General features: G+C 33.9%; 2 long non-coding RNA genes across 6 annotated transcripts; both read right to left on the reverse strand.

The window, feature by feature from the left end:
- Positions 1-627: 627 nt before the first annotated feature.
- LOC113782773 lies at positions 628-4,678 on the reverse strand. 4 transcript variants are annotated; one of them, XR_003469859.1, is made up of 7 exons: positions 4,546-4,678; positions 3,674-3,758; positions 2,876-2,973; positions 2,662-2,716; positions 2,123-2,472; positions 1,685-1,760; positions 628-999 (listed from the first exon to the last, which is right to left on the reverse strand). It is a non-coding gene; the product is annotated as an uncharacterized LOC113782773 (long non-coding RNA). The 4 variants fall into 4 exon arrangements; XR_003469860.1 differs by having other exon boundaries at positions 2,123-2,341; positions 2,412-2,716; XR_003469858.1 differs by having other exon boundaries at positions 2,123-2,179; positions 2,279-2,716.
- A 915-nt stretch (positions 4,679-5,593) lies between these two features.
- Positions 5,594-7,376, reverse strand: LOC113783767. 2 transcript variants are annotated; one of them, XR_003469969.1, is made up of 3 exons: positions 6,338-6,716; positions 5,765-5,801; positions 5,594-5,664 (listed from the first exon to the last, which is right to left on the reverse strand). It is a non-coding gene; the product is annotated as an uncharacterized LOC113783767 (long non-coding RNA). The 2 variants fall into 2 exon arrangements; XR_003469970.1 differs by lacking the exon at positions 5,594-5,664 and adding an exon at positions 7,188-7,376 and having other exon boundaries at positions 5,697-5,801; positions 6,338-6,459.
- Between the last annotated feature and the right edge of the window lie 8,536 nt (positions 7,377-15,912).

Consider the following 15,912-nt stretch of genomic DNA (forward strand, 5'->3'; position numbering starts at 1 on the left):
TGTATTATTTCTATAAAAAAAAAAGAAAAAGATATTATTATGGGAATCATATGAGTTAAAAGGGTGTCAATGTATAAATGCAATTTTGCGTAATGATATTAAATTAAAAATTAGTTTTGCATTAATTATTTAGGGAGTTGATAGCTATGATGCATATATACAAGCAATATCAATCCTCAATTGGTATGCGACTTGCATTTATACGAGTGTGATAATGTACTTTGTCACCATGGACTTTGTATGTGCCAAAATCAACTATGAATTTAACTTTCGTATGTTACAATCAAAGCTTCACATTTTATTATGAAAATTAAGGATGATGCTATCTAATAGTTGATAAATTTTTGAAACCAAACACTTGATAATTCGAGAAACACATGATTCAGATTAAAATGACAGAACTCCAATAAAAAACAAATATTACAAAGGAATTATCAAATAAGTAAATAGGCCAATCAATTGTTAGACCATTGCTACTACTCTTACTTATAGTAAAATTACTTTTCCTTTAATTGTACCTTTATCCACACTATCCTGAAAAAATTCAATTTCTTGTATTTATTGGTGACAGGTTCTGGAGTCATGTTCTAAATTTAACCTTCACAAAATCCTACTTGACTAAATAAATAAAAAAATATTATGAACTCGTAAACAGAAGCAAAAGTGCCAAGACAAAATGTACCAAAAATTGAATTACATAATTGTGAATAGCTGCCCCATAAAACTAAGAATTCTAACAAGTTTCTTAGTGTTAATTGCCTATGGCTCTTAGACATTCCGAAGTCTTTAAAAGAGCAGCTATGAAAACGGACAGAGAATAACTGACTAATAAGATCAAAAGTAGACTAATTATTAGCAGGAAAATTTCCCAACATCCAATAAGACCATATAGCAACCGTTGCAAAGTAGGCAGGTTCTGTAGAATTTTCACACTGTTCAACTCTCTACTTTTGCTGTAACTTCAGGCATAGAGAAAGAAAATGAGCTGAAGACCACAACCTAAATAGAATAAAGACAATTTCAATTTACTAAACATTACTTGTGTCGACCTATAGATCAATGCTTGATCGAGCTAAGAAGTTTGAATTATTTTCTCATGCAATAAATTCAAGAAGTTCAGGAGGATAAGAACATCTTTTGCAGAAAAACAGAATAGCCGATGAAAAAAAAGAGCAAAAAAGTAGGCATTTAAATCACTTTTGTAGAAAAATAAAAGAGCCAAAAAAAAAAAAGAGAAAAGAACAGTCCTTGCTTTGAGTTGATTGAAGCTCAAAAACCACAACCAAAAGGTTCCAAATAAATTGAGTTACTTAGCTTTCAAAGGAATCTTCAATATCAAAGGTTCCAATAGGTTCCAGAAAATGCAACCAATAGTTTACAAAAAAAATTGAGTTATTTAGCTTCCAAATGAATCATCAATATCAAAGCAATATAAAAGCAATTCTCTTTTCTGAACAAGGAAATCCATTTTCCAAATAAGAGTAATCAATAACTTTATACAAAGAAAGAAAAAAATAACATTACAATGAACCCGCCATGGTTTTTACTTTTTACCTTTAACTAATAAAAACTCATGCAGAGTAAGAGAAGGAAATCAAAAGATAAAAGGAAGACAAAAAGCAAAGATATGCAAGCTACACGTCTCTTCTTGTCCTTAGGCAAGCAAGACACCGAGCTTACGTACCTTACAATCTTAAAGCATTCTAGTCGGTATTGCAAAAAGAGTGCCTAAGTGCCCGTTCAACCATAGCAATCCCAAGCTACAGAGAGACATCAGAATAAAGGATATTAAGATCTACTTAATGCACATAACTAAATTTGGAAGTGTTTGAAATACATCATCCGCATAACTAAATTTAAGAAGAAGAAAATACGTTAAATTACATAGCCATAACTAAGAAAATACTTAATGCACATAACTAAATTTAAGAAGAAGAAAATTACATTAAATTTTCAAAGATTGAAATATTTCAAGACAAATTTGGTTTCCATCATTTTATAGCAATGACAAACAAGACAAATCAAAAGCTTCAACTTCATGATAAATTCTTTCAATAATAATTAAACGATATCTTTAGGAAGGCCCAAAAAATGGAAAAATTTAAAAAGACAGCCATATAACCTGATATGATGCAGATATTACGATATTAGCACCAGCTTCAAGGTAATCGAGGGGTACCTATCCCGTGAAACAAACAATAAAGAATAAAACAAGAAAATCACATGGCCAAGGTGCTGATATTTAATCGGAGTTAAAAGAATAAGGCTGAATTCATACAACTTCTTAAGCTGGCTACTTTGGCCACCGTTAAAATTACGCTGAACAGTTTCTTTGTCATCACTGGTAGCAATTCAGGGTTAGTAACAGAAAAAAGAATTAAAACCACATAAGAAGCAAATCAAAAACTAACCTGTCTCTTAATCGTAGCCTTCAGTGCTATCATAACCGGAAATAATCCATTGTAGATAGACCTTTTGGTAAGGGAAAAATCGAAATAGAAGAAAGAATTAAAGAAATAGTGGTATGGATTGGATTTTAACAACCTCGTGGATTATTCAACACTTTTACCCAAATATGGTTTAATGTAAATCTACCAAACTTGTTAACATGGATTACACTTATGGACCACAAAATACAAGCCAGCTAGCCAATAACATTACCTTCTCCACTGTTCACAAACTTAGCAAGGCTTCTGCAGATCGTGCACCTTCATATCTGAGAATAAAAATAAATTCATGAGGAATACAATTGTATGAACTCAAGGCATGGAAGTTATATTTACATAGAGTCAACATCAAGACAGATATCATTTCAACATTGCAAGTAAAAAAAACAAAGACCCTTTGAAAACTCCAATATTTCACATATACTCACTTTTTGGGCTCCAAAGAACCTTTTGGAAGCCATTGGACGGTCGGGCAACCAGAAACACCATATTTGCTACAAAGGCTCTTATGCTCATTGCAGTCCACCTACAACAGATACAATTTGATAAAAGTTCAAAACCTAAACTTATTTTTGTTATAATTCACAGCGAAAACATTGATTAATCTTTTAAGTATTGAAATTAAATCAGATGCAAAATAGAAGATTCACAACAGTTAAGAAAGTTAAACTGATGTTGATGCCAACAAGCAACCAGATAGCGATGGACCTCAGGTTCCATTTTCTCAAGATTTTAGTGATGGAAATCAAATAGAGCATATCTAGTTTGCAAGGATGAAAAGAAAAATGTAAGCACTTTTTTAACATGAAATAACTGTATAGGTTGTCTGAGAGAGTTTTGCCATAGCATCTTGCTCTATATTAATGAAACTTCCAAGGATGACAACTCCTAAAGTGATCAGAAAAAAACAAAAAGATAGATGATTCATAAAATGGCAAAACCCTTAATAATGTACAACTACAAAATTCATTAAAACAAACCCACCACAATAGCATGGCAAAAGCCATGAATATTGCATCATATCTGAGCTCTCTACAGCAATGCAATAGTAACATTCCCAGAAGTTACAAGCTTTAGAGTAAAAATGAGACTTTAGCTAAACTACTTAATAACCCATGGGAAATGTTCTAATTGATATAGCAACACTATGAACCTAGAGTAAAAATGAGACTTTTCCTACCATATTTGAAAGGGTCAATGGATCATAAAAGAGCAGAAGAGCTAACCTTTCCAATCAAAATAGATTTAGCTTTCTTGAAACTCGCACTTAGCTTCTCGTACTCTGGAGCAGGCTTCTTACAGTGCCCACACCTACAAATTCATCACGGGGAAAAGAAAACAGAAAAAAAAACTTCTTTACATCTTCGCTAACAAGAACAGCTCAAAATCACTTCAAATCAGCAAATACAATGATGTCAAAAATCAATCTCGCATTCCAACACAGTAGTCTTCCATGCTAGTCCATCTGTCTCCTAAATATCATACACGGCAACAGACAAAAAACTGGCAGTGCATATGAATCCACACATAAATATACAACAGAGCAAAATCACAGCAATCTTATTCGCAAAGATCCGAATTCGACTATTACAATCAAAAGAAAAGAAAAGACACGGATCTAAAAGTAATTAAACACATCAGGCTCTAATTAATCAAAACCATAAAAAAACTTACATCCAATTCACCATGACCAAAAAAATCCCCCAAAAAATAACAAATAAATGAAATCACGAGGAATCAGCCAATCAGGCATACCAAGGAGCGTAGAAACAATTAATCAGTAAAACAACCAAAAACAAGCAATACGCTTAGAAACAATTAATCAGTCTCTGTCAGAAGAAGATTCTTCTCTGCATGTATGTAATGAATATGAAAAATTAATAAATAGAGAAGCTCTTGTGCAACAAAGATTTGAAAAAAGTTAAAGTCCAACTCAGGCATTTGATAAATCACAGTTAGCACTCAAGACCAGTACAAAGTCACATAAACTGCTAACGCTAAAAGCAAAACAAGCAAAGGCTAACATAAAACAGATCACAGGCAAACATTAGTATCAGAGAAATAAAACAAACAACCAGTAGAAGACCTTTTTGAATACCTGTACAGGTGCCAGCTTAGGTGGAAGCATTAAGCCAGTATCATCCCCATGAGTCATGATAATACCTCCAACAAATCGCGTACTAATAGCCCATGATGTCTGCCACACATGTTGCCGCTGTCCATTTTCATCCGTAAACTAAACAAGCAGATAGACTGTTTAGGGAATTGCACCTTTCATATTTCAAATACCAAAAATAGAACAGCAAAAAATTGATGCAAAACAACTATATCTGATAGGATATTTTGCAAAAGTGTTCAGCAATGAAAAAAGCTCAATAAATTTTAGCATCATCGTCAATTACACCAATTGCACAACTTATAGAAAATCACACAAAAGGTAAAATGGTAAAACAAAAGTTTTCTCAATACACAGTACAAAATGATAACAGTCAACTTTTTAACTTGCATACAAGCAATCAACTGGAGAAACGAAGCAACAAGGTCAGAAACATTCTATTTTTAAAATATAAAAAGAAGAACACCCCAAGGGATCTTTTCGGGGTTCCTGAAACATACACCAGAAAACCACTTAATGCATAACTTTTTTGGCCAAAAAAATCAAATCTTCTGACCAAATTACACAGACTAAACTAAGTTTAGGAAACACCGTACCCAAGTCTAAAGACTTTGACTGGTGTTTCACTGAAAAGAAGGGTCTTGTCATCCTTAATCTCATGATGTTTCCATTGTCCATGGATAGTATCATACTTGAACATAGCCCTTTTCAACAATGTAACGAATAAAAGCTTCACCATTTGAGGAATCCCAACCTTCAACTACTGAACCATAGGACCTTATTCTCTTCCCATTCAGAGCATTCAAACCAAATATAATTTCAGCCCAGGAATGAAGACAATCATTCATTAATTTCAGATCGATAAGAATAATGATAAATAATTACCAGTCTAACTAACCAAGGTGGTGCTTCTTACGTACCCAAATTTCTTGAAAAAGGAGTTTAATTCATCCCATCAGGACGAAGGAAGGCACCCTTGAGTGAAGCCAAATAACTCTGAGGAATTCTTAACAAATGAATGGCAGCATTGATTGCTCTGAGTTTGATATATGACATTATCTTGCAGGGTGCCCCCAAGTCTAATCTTTAATGGCGAAAAAGCTGCAAAATTAGGGGAGGATAGCAACTTGAGCTCCCATAACGGGACTATAACGTTAGAATGCCATTTTTAGTAATCAAGAAAGCTAGAAAAAGTTAATACCTTTTACTGCATTTAATAAAATTATGTTGTTAAGATCCTGCAAATAAAACAAGAAACAGATCAAACCGGTCCATTAAACACTAATCTTTTAATTCAAATTGGTCACTGCATATAATAGCCCAGAATCATTTTGGACAATTTGAAATTCGTTAACATCTCTCTCAGAACACAATCAAGATCTTTTGGACTTTAATCAAAAGGCAAACAAAACAGAGCATAAATGATAAGCAACAAGTATTGTCTTCTTCCCCTTTTACAACTTCATTGCCGAAAGCATCAGAGTGGAATTCGCAGCCATCAAACGACTTTTCTGACACACCATCTAAAGCATAAAAATCACATCTTTTTAACCAGAAATGAATTTGAAGCTGAAATATACAGCTCAAACAAGCCATCATCCCCTTGTTATAAAAGACGGCATTGGTTCAGGTGGATAAATCCATCAACAACTTCAGCATACCAACGTAGTAAGCTTGCAGGTAACATTAAAAAAGGCACACACACACGCGCACACACGCACTGACATAAACATGAAACACAAAATAGCTGCAAATGCAGGAAAATGGAAAGTACCAGAATGAGAAGGGAAGCATGGTCCCAGCTACAGGTTCCATAGTCACATTTCTCAGGTGGCTACCAATCCAAGGTGGCACAAATGAAATCGTCATCTATTTCTCCAATGGCACTAATCCCATCTACAAATACAAAGCCTTGGGATGTTCCAGTGTCTTTTACAATCTCAGAGTACACGAAAATGGAGCTATAACTAAACAAAGACAACCATATACACAATCCCACGTAGTACACAACTAAATAACCCATCTTTATATCTTGAAGCTAATCTTCAAGATCTATCCCCCAGAAGAAAATGCTTAGGTGGAATGCTACAATTTTTACTCCATTGCAGGGCTCGCTGGGAAGTTTATGATAGCAAAAGAGAGGATACCAATTAGCAAAGATAGATGGTATTAAGCTAAGGTGACATTAAATGAGTCATAAATGCCTAAGATAGCAAATTTACAGGTAATTTAGACTAAAGGGCTCAATTTTTTTGGGACTGAGGCTATTTAAATCGAAGGTACAAGAAAAATTCAAGATTTACAGCTTGGGTTCTGAGTAAGAAATTTGAGGCATTTCTAATTGCGCAAATCAATTGGGCTAGAGCAGCAAATTTCTCTAACTTCCGATAAGTCTAAGATTTGGCAGCAACTCCAGCACTATTCTCAGTTTCCTGATTTCAAAAATTACCTCGCTTTCATTTTCGCTCGTGCTCGGGTGTTCTATTTTCTCTCCTCTTTCTGCCTCTCTTGCTTTCCTTATAGTATCTATTTATTTTGAGCACTCAAGCAACACTTCTTATCCTTCTTGTAGCAATCTCGGCCGAAGAAAAATACCAAAAATACCAGAAAAAATGAAGAAAAACCTGAAGCCAACAGCATCAAACTATTCTTTCCTTTTCTGCTCCTGGACGATTGCTCTTCAAGATGCATGAATCAGATCAAGCTAGGCAATAAGACAAGGAGACAAAACATTAATAAATTTTTTATTTCCCTTCTTAAAGTGCAACGAAATTTTATTGTGGAAAAAAGAAGAAAACAGAACAGTTATGGCAAGAAAGCAAGGAAAAAATTATGCATAAGGGGAAAAAAAGAGGAAGTAAAACTGAGAGAAAAAATAAAACCCATTCCTCTCCTTAAAGGGCGACAAAGATTTCCTGCGAAAAAAAAGGAACAAAACGGTTATGGCAAGAAGGGTTAAAATAAGGAAGAAATATGCACAAGGGAAAAACAGGATAATAAAACCGAGGGGGAAAACAAACCTCGTGAGTGCATGATTCTCACCTTCCAACACATGAGGGAAAAAAATTAGGGAGAATAAGAGGAGTTCTATTCTCGGACAAAAACCTAAGCAAGCAAAATTGATTAAATTAGATCAGATCAAAGAATGTTTATAGCACAAGAACACTATGGCTCAACTGATTTTTTCAGCATCTATTCTCCTATAACAAAAGGGAGATGGAAGAAGAGAAGAGAACAGGAAAGTTGAATTTGATGGGGATCTCTTCAGATATCTCATTGACCAAATCTTCGAGAATGCACAATGTATGAGAGAGAGGCTAAAGAATGAATGGGACTGAGTGGTCATCTCAAGTCCATCGCTTCAAGGAAGCAGTTTGGAATGGGTCTGCAGCGGGCAGAGTTGGTGGAGCAGTTCACTGACTTCCACCGAAAACGTCGACACCAAACGGAAGGAATGGTGAAGGGAAAAACGGAAGGAAAGGCGAAGGGCAAGCCAATCCCATCCCGCCACGCGGAGGACGACCACGTCCGACGTGGACACCGGGCTTCCGCCCTTAGTCTATATGGTTAATAATAAGACAAATTTTCTAAGTGTTTTTCCATCAGTGATGTTAGATCCGGATCGGATCGAACCGATCGATTGTAAATCAATTTTCTTTCCAAACTGATTTGGCAAAAAATCAGCTAAAATCATCAAAAAATCGGTCAAACTAGTGGCCCGATTTGATTAATAACTTGGTTCTCAAATTTTTTTTTCTATTTTTTTCAAATATAATTTAAATTATCTAAATTGTAAAGTTTTCATTTATTAATAGGAACAAAAAAAGCCACACACCTAGTGTAAATACAAATATCATTCGCTTCTCTAAATGATTTTCATTCCTATCATCTTATCAATTTAGCATCAATGATTCCAACTTGCATAACTTGTTTTAATTTAGTTTTTCATTTTTTTTTTGCAAATCTAATATTTTTGAAACATTTTGTATAGTTGGCTGAATATAATCAAGAACTTAATTTCAATATTTTTGAAACTTATAGAAATATTAAATAGTTATGATATCATACTGATGTTAGCGGGTTTTGGAGAACGGCCCAACCAATCCGATTAGTTGAAACCTGACTCAATGGCCTTGTTTGGCAGACAAGTTTTTTGCCAAGTTTGTTTGCTACAAGTTTTTTAAAAACTTTAGTTACAGTAATTTCAAAAAACTTCTCAAAAATTTTAAACTATACACTTCAAAATATTAAAAAAAAAATGTATTTCAAAAAAAAATTTTAGAAACTTCTACAGTAAACTACAGTAAAATTTTAAACAAACACCCAAAAAACTCACTTGCCAAACGGGGTCAATAGTTTAGCCGAGTCACTATTCTGTTCGAGATTAACAACATTGCTTTCCATGATGCAAAAGCAAATCCTAAATCTCCAAAAGCGGTAGCATCAAATATAGCATAATGTTAGTGTTTAGCTTAGCCATTTTACAGACAAGAACGCATTTTCAATGTCCAAGCGAACATCTGTAGCCTATCCAAATCCAACAAGGGTTATAATTCCTCCCAAGTAGAACAGCAAACGAGTCGAGTCGAGTCGAGTCGAATTTTGACCTAATCGAGCCGAACCTTAATTTATTTTTATTGAACTCGAACTCGAACTCGAGCTCGACGAGCTGACAATTTAAAGCTCGAGCCGAGTTTGAGCTCGAAAAAATAAAAAATAAATATTTTATTTAAAAAATAAATAAATAAAATAATATTTTTTCTTAATAAATAATAAAATATTAATGATATATATGTAATTTTACTAATAAAATAAAAAATAAAAAAAATATATAAAAATTTATATACTCGACCTCACGAGCCGGCTCGTGAGTTAACGAGTTTAATATTTTGAGCGCGAGCGACTCAATTTGTTTGCAGCCCTACTCCCAAGCAATCCCATTTCTGCTGTTCCTTTTTTTCCTCTCGTTTTCTCTTGAATCCTTCTCTTGTCTTTCCTCCATCCAAACCAGCCGTGCATGTATTTGTGAGTAGGAGTGTTGGTCTAAAATTGCATAATGCACTCCCAGCTTAGCGCTTCAGTTAACAATATTATAGAAAAGCCTCTTAGCATCGTGCTCGTGTAATTATGTGGCCGGGTTGGGACTTGCAACATGGGGCCTCCGTAACCGACATAAAGACCCACGTTCAACGTTAGTTCACCTTGATAAACCAACTTTGATTCCTTATCCTGGTTTACTTGGTTTTAAAGCCCTTTGTTTCGAATGGCCCATAGTTTTCGTAAATTTGTCTAATTTTCCTAGCCAAACTTTTTACAGTCCTTTCTCAATTATTGTGCTTTGAATGTGGCCATGGTTGGAAATGAATAAAACGAAAACAAAGTCTATTGTCAAGAAATCCTGGTTGATAGATAACTTGCAGGTCTTTGCTAGGTTGAGGGCTTGTACTTTGCTCAGGTTATCTTGCATGAGATAACCATTGTTATTTTAGTCCAAGGGGAGACTCTTACCTTTATAATGGGAGAAAAGAGAAAGGGGAAGATTGAAAGGTCGAATTAGAAAATTCATGATTACTGGACTAATGTTCCTATCAATTAAATTAAATCTTGGAGATAAATGGCATTTCTCTCTTCTAATGTTTTCTCAACCATGACATTTGAAGAAAAAAACAAAGAAATATTAATTGCACTCCATTTATTTCATAATGGCTGCCTCGCTATCTTTTTATAATATACTCTAAGGAATGAAAATTATTTAATGAAAATGATAGTAGAACTGCTATTATAAAAAAAATGAAATGCGACGTTTGGATTGAGGATTATTTGTCAAAATTTATTTGCTTATATCATCATTACAATTTCCAACACACCTTTTTATCTTTCCAATTACCTTTTTATCTCACATACATCACATCACAAAAAGTGTTACAGTAAAAATATCTCAAATAATTTACAATCCAAACAGGTATCGAGTACCGAGTACCATTTTTTTGCTTAACATGATTGTCCTAATTTCTTTAGTCATATAAAGTCTAGTGTTGTTAAACTCAAACTAGAGCTACTGATTCGGCCAGTTGAACCGACAATGCCACCACTCCGGGTTGTTGCTAAAACCCGGAAGGTAAATGACTCGATCAAAACTCCGGTTGAACTCTCACTCTTTGCTTTTTTTTTTTCCCCTGTCAACTTGCCTGATTGCCATCACCAATCTACCATGGCTGCCAGGCTCTTTACAGCTTTAAAATCAAGTTTTGGAGAAAAAGAAAAGAAAAGAAGGGAGGATAGAGAGAGAGGATTCACATGCTTGTGTGTCTGTGTGAGCATTGAATGAATGAAAGTCAAATATGAAACAACAGTGATGGGCCTAATGGCTGAGAAAGTAGAAGGAAGGGATCAGGTTTATCTTATTCAATTTGCTTTTACCATCTTAATACTTTTTGATATTCTATTATGATCCTTTAGTTTTAGGAAACTGTAAATCCACCCATTGACATTTCTATGTTATAAACTCATTAAATATTTCAACTTAAGGGAATTTTTTCATATTATTTTATTTTACATATAATTGAGATATAATTATGACATTATTATTACGTCATTTGGTTCTTTGATTTTTTTTTTATCTTGATTCAACCATTGACCCCTAACCCTTGAATTTGATTGAGTCGTTACTTGATGCGAGTTTCAAAACATTGGTATAAACGAAATTCGCCTGTAAGTCTACTTAAATGACTCAAACTTTTTGCTTGAACCTGAAATGAACTGCAATAAATAGTCTTAATTGATATCCCACACACATCTCCAATAGCCATGGAACTGATTCAAAAGCAATTGCGAAACCCTCTCCCTTTCATGAGATACAGTTGATTTGCATATCATATGTGGAAATGAATCCCACGCTTTTGTTCTCTAGAAACGGAAACAATTCGTCCAAAAATTTGTCTAACTAATGTTCTATCTCTTATTCTGTCACTAGTACGTATATCTTTTAACGAGTCAAAAATGACATTGGCAACTACACGTGGAAGTAGCGTACATTACCAGAAGTCCAGAAGTTGAAGCTAAATTGGCCAGAAACTGCTGAACTGATATGCACGTAAGGAGCCAACAGCCTCTTGGGCTGTTGGTTAAAGTCTTGGTTTGCCTTCCATCATACTTGTCACTTAATTGTGGCTGTCACCTTCGGGTGGCTTCTCTCGACAGGATTTTTCATCGACTATACTTCCATAAATTAGGTTAGAGTAGATTATACAACTGTTATATAACTGTTAGCATCGATTATACTCCCCCTCCCCCTTTCCCATCATACTCCCCCTTCCCCTAGATCATCTTGGTGTTAGTGCCATGTACATCTTTGTTGATGAAAGTTCAAATGCAACTCTAAGAAAATTTTAATCAAAGCCCAGAAAAGGAAAACGAGTAGCATGTATGAGAGGCCACTTTGGACTTTGCATTATGTGTAAATTCTGTGTATTTTCTGCTGCAAAAACTAATTAAGGGACTCTTTGATAAATCGGTATGAGGGATAGGAACCAGGGCTAGAGTTAATGATACTCATATTTATTGTTTGATAAATCACTAGATAAATTATTTGATGGGAATGAAAGTATTAGATCTTATCTTTTATCATTCTCCACGTATAACTTGGGTTTCAATTCAATTAATTCTTTAATATAATGGAACTCATCCCACTTCCAAACCACACCCGTAAGAGGGAATTATTATAACGCATAGTAGGGTCTAGGGATGCAAACCAGCTGAATCTTGACATAATTTTACAAAGCTCGAGCTTGAGTTGCTCAAAATGTCAAACTCGAGCTCGAGTTTAAAAAAATAAAAAAATAATTATTTTATTTTTAAAAATAAATAAAATAATAATTTTTCTTAACAAATAATAAAATATTAGAGATATATATATAATTTTACTATTAAAATAATAAAATAATATATATATAATCGAGTTCGAGCCAGCTCGCGAACTAACGAGTTTAGTATTTTTGAACTCGAGTTTGAACTCGAATTCGACTTGGTCAACTCGATCTCGACTTGAGATCGATGTTGACTGAGTTCGACTCGAGTTTGAACTCGAGCCGCTTGCGAGCGGTTTGATTCGTTTGTAGCTTTAGTAGGGTCTATAATTCTAATTTCAATTATGATACCAAATCCAGAATCCGAACCAAACAACTTCTAAATCTTATATATTATGAGTGTTATAAGGATGTGATAAAAATATATTTTAAGAAAGAAGGAAATGATAATAACGTAAATCAACCTTTTTTATGCATCATCTAATTTACACTGTACTTAAATATTACTTTCAGGAAAAAAATTTTAAGGCCTTTTAACCCAAAAACGTAATATTAGTCTCTACCAACTTGAGTGTGCGCATTGCTCTTACATTTACATCCTGCGGTTTGAATTGTACGTTGTCGGCCGAACAACTTGAATAAATGCATGTTTATGCTGCCAAATAAAGCTTCTGTCATTGCCACTTTCTTGGCTTTGCCAGTGATGAATCAAGGCCCCAACCTTGCAATAAAGATAGTGCAATACACCACTATGCATGGTGATTCGATTCATGGTCGTGTCAGTTCCATGTTAGAACACTCTTGGATAAAATGACCTATCACCCAAATTTAGTCACAACAAAAATAGCATTTATGGAGACAAAAAATTATTCGTGATATTTTGTAGTCTTTAATTAGTCTAGGTGGTTGTAAATTCGAAGATTTTCTTTTAAAAAAATTTATTCAAACACCAGAAATACCAGGCATGACAGCTATTATTAATTTATATTTGGCTTATTTACATGAAAATGGAATGAAAAATCTTAAAAACATCTTCACTGCACTTGGGCTACGGCTTAACAATTAATTAAGAGGTTGACTAACTAGTTTTCAAATCTAAATTTGTTAGTTGAATTTAAGGAGAAATCGTTCAAAAAGTTCGTCACATTTCGCCAAATGAACTTTTTCGTCTTCACTTTTTAAATATTAATTTTATGTCCCTTACAAATTTAAATTAGCAAACTTTGATCTCAACCTAAATTTTTTACTATTTTTTAACCGGAAATTACTGCATAATCCACATACAATCATTTTTTATGTACAAAAAAGTTAGATTCTACTTTTTTAGTAGCAAAAATAAATATCGATTGTGCGTCAGATGCCATTTTTTTAAAGAAAAAATGAATACGGTTCAAGTCAGATCCTTTTTTTTAAGGAGTAAATGTAAATATGGATCAAGTCATTTATTTAACTATAAATAAAATCTAACCATTTTTTCCCTTAAAAAATGACCATGGGTGGGTCAGGATAAAAGCGGTCGAAAATCTAAATTAGAACTAAATTTTATCGACTTGATTTTATAAGGGATGTAAATTTTTCATTTGAAAAGTGAAGAATGAAAAATTCATTTGATGAAATGCGAGAGACATTTTGAACTATTTTTCCTAAATTTAACACACATATTTGCATAAATAAAACCGTTAAAAGTACCCCCGTCAATTGTAACGTGTCTTCTCAAATATCATGTGCCTGTTGTGTTGAACTCTACGTATGTATCTATAAATTCAAGTCGTCCCTATAGGTAGTTTGCCTTTGATTGAATAGGACATCATGCATGACATAGTGCTTCGAAGTCTTTACAAAACTTTTATGTTTTCATCAATAGAAAGCTCTCCTTCTTAGGGTAGTTGCGTTGGTAAAGTTCTCTACCCACACCAACTCAGGCATACTTGCTTTAAACCTCTAATAAATAGTCGTCTGCGGGACACAGGTCAAGTACTCGTCGAAGAAATGGAAAATTTTTATAGAGTATATGCTTATCATTTTTTCTTTTTAGGTAAACTATTAACTTCTAATGATTAATGTTATAGCAGGAACAGGTCTCTAGTAGAACCAAGCTACTACTTACCAATCTGTAATCAACAAACACAAATTCAACTAGCCAAAACTGAGCAAGTAGACTCAATTTACAATTTCATGGTATACTTATCATCTGAAACAGAAGATTTACAGGTTTGATTTCATTTCTTTGAAAAACCAAAAAAAATTTAAAATTTTTTGGGGTTCCCAAATTCAGAAAAAAAGACATGGATGTGCAAACTTCAACCCGAAAACGGAAAGAAAGAATGAAAATATGAATCTAATTATGGTCTTCTATTCCTCTGCCATTTGCATGAGAGAGCGATCGAGACCCTATCTACCCATTCATTGCATTATATATACTGCAATCAAAACTCCATGGCCAGTTGAGTATGAGTTGGTGAGTAAATGATCAACGAACATTGACAGTTATTGAATTGCCGGCAACTATGCTGAATTAATGTCTTCTCTTTAGCTTTCCTTTTCATTTACTCAGATATTTTTTTTTGGATTTATCATATACATCTAGCTGTTTTAGTCGTTGGTTATTGATTGGTATAGGGATTCATTCATTTCTTCCCTTTTCCATCGAAAATTACCTTAGAAAGATAATCATATCCTTGTACAACTTATATAGCAGTGAGCTACTAGTTCCCTTGATCATAAATTCATTTTTTTTTTAAAAAAGCATACAAAAGCAAAGTGGTACTTTTTCCCAAGCATCATTGTGTTCACGTACGAAGTTCTTGCAATCAAGATATATGTACAATTTCGTCTTAATTTTATGTTGTAATAGTTTTGTTAGTGCAGATAATGAAAACGAAAGCCGTTTGGACATGTAAAGAAGTTGGGTACGTAGTATAATAATTGTGTCTTATTTTGTGGCTTGCTAATAGAAGAATTCCAAACTAGCTAGGTGTAGGTATGGCTGGAAGAAGGGTCAAAATTTCTCAGTAGCGCTACTTTTGAGTAGAAAACCTCAAAACTTCAATAACTTATTGCAGCATGTGATTTATTCTTGGAGAACAGGAAAAGGAGACTCATCAATAATTTCAAGAACAGACAATCTCTCTGTGTTCAGAACTTCAAATTATGCCTATCCTATTCATTTTTTGTCGGCCATAATGATCAAAATGGCTTCCGTTAAATTCCAAGCTAGCTAGCAACTTGTGTGTGTTAATTAGGTGAAAGTAGTATTACTAATTAGTGAAGACACAAATTGAGTTGGTCTTTTTTGAGCTTTGAACAAATAATTAGGGCATTTGGTGTTTATAATTGAAAATGATACTATGACTTTTCATACAAATCATTTTGTCGTCAACCAGGTGCAACAACTCAAGTACTTACTACTTAATAGGGCCCGAATCATGTGATATCAATTCCCTTGTAGTACAAGAGGATTTAAGAGCCTGAATGATTGGGTGAGAATTGCAAACCACCTTTTTTTTTTTTTTTTTAGAATTTGAACCTAAAACCTCTTATCTGC

The sequence above is a fragment of the Coffea eugenioides genome, chromosome 9 (genome assembly GCF_003713205.1).
Source record: "Coffea eugenioides isolate CCC68of chromosome 9, Ceug_1.0, whole genome shotgun sequence".
Classification (NCBI taxonomy): Eukaryota; Viridiplantae; Streptophyta; class Magnoliopsida; order Gentianales; family Rubiaceae; genus Coffea; species Coffea eugenioides.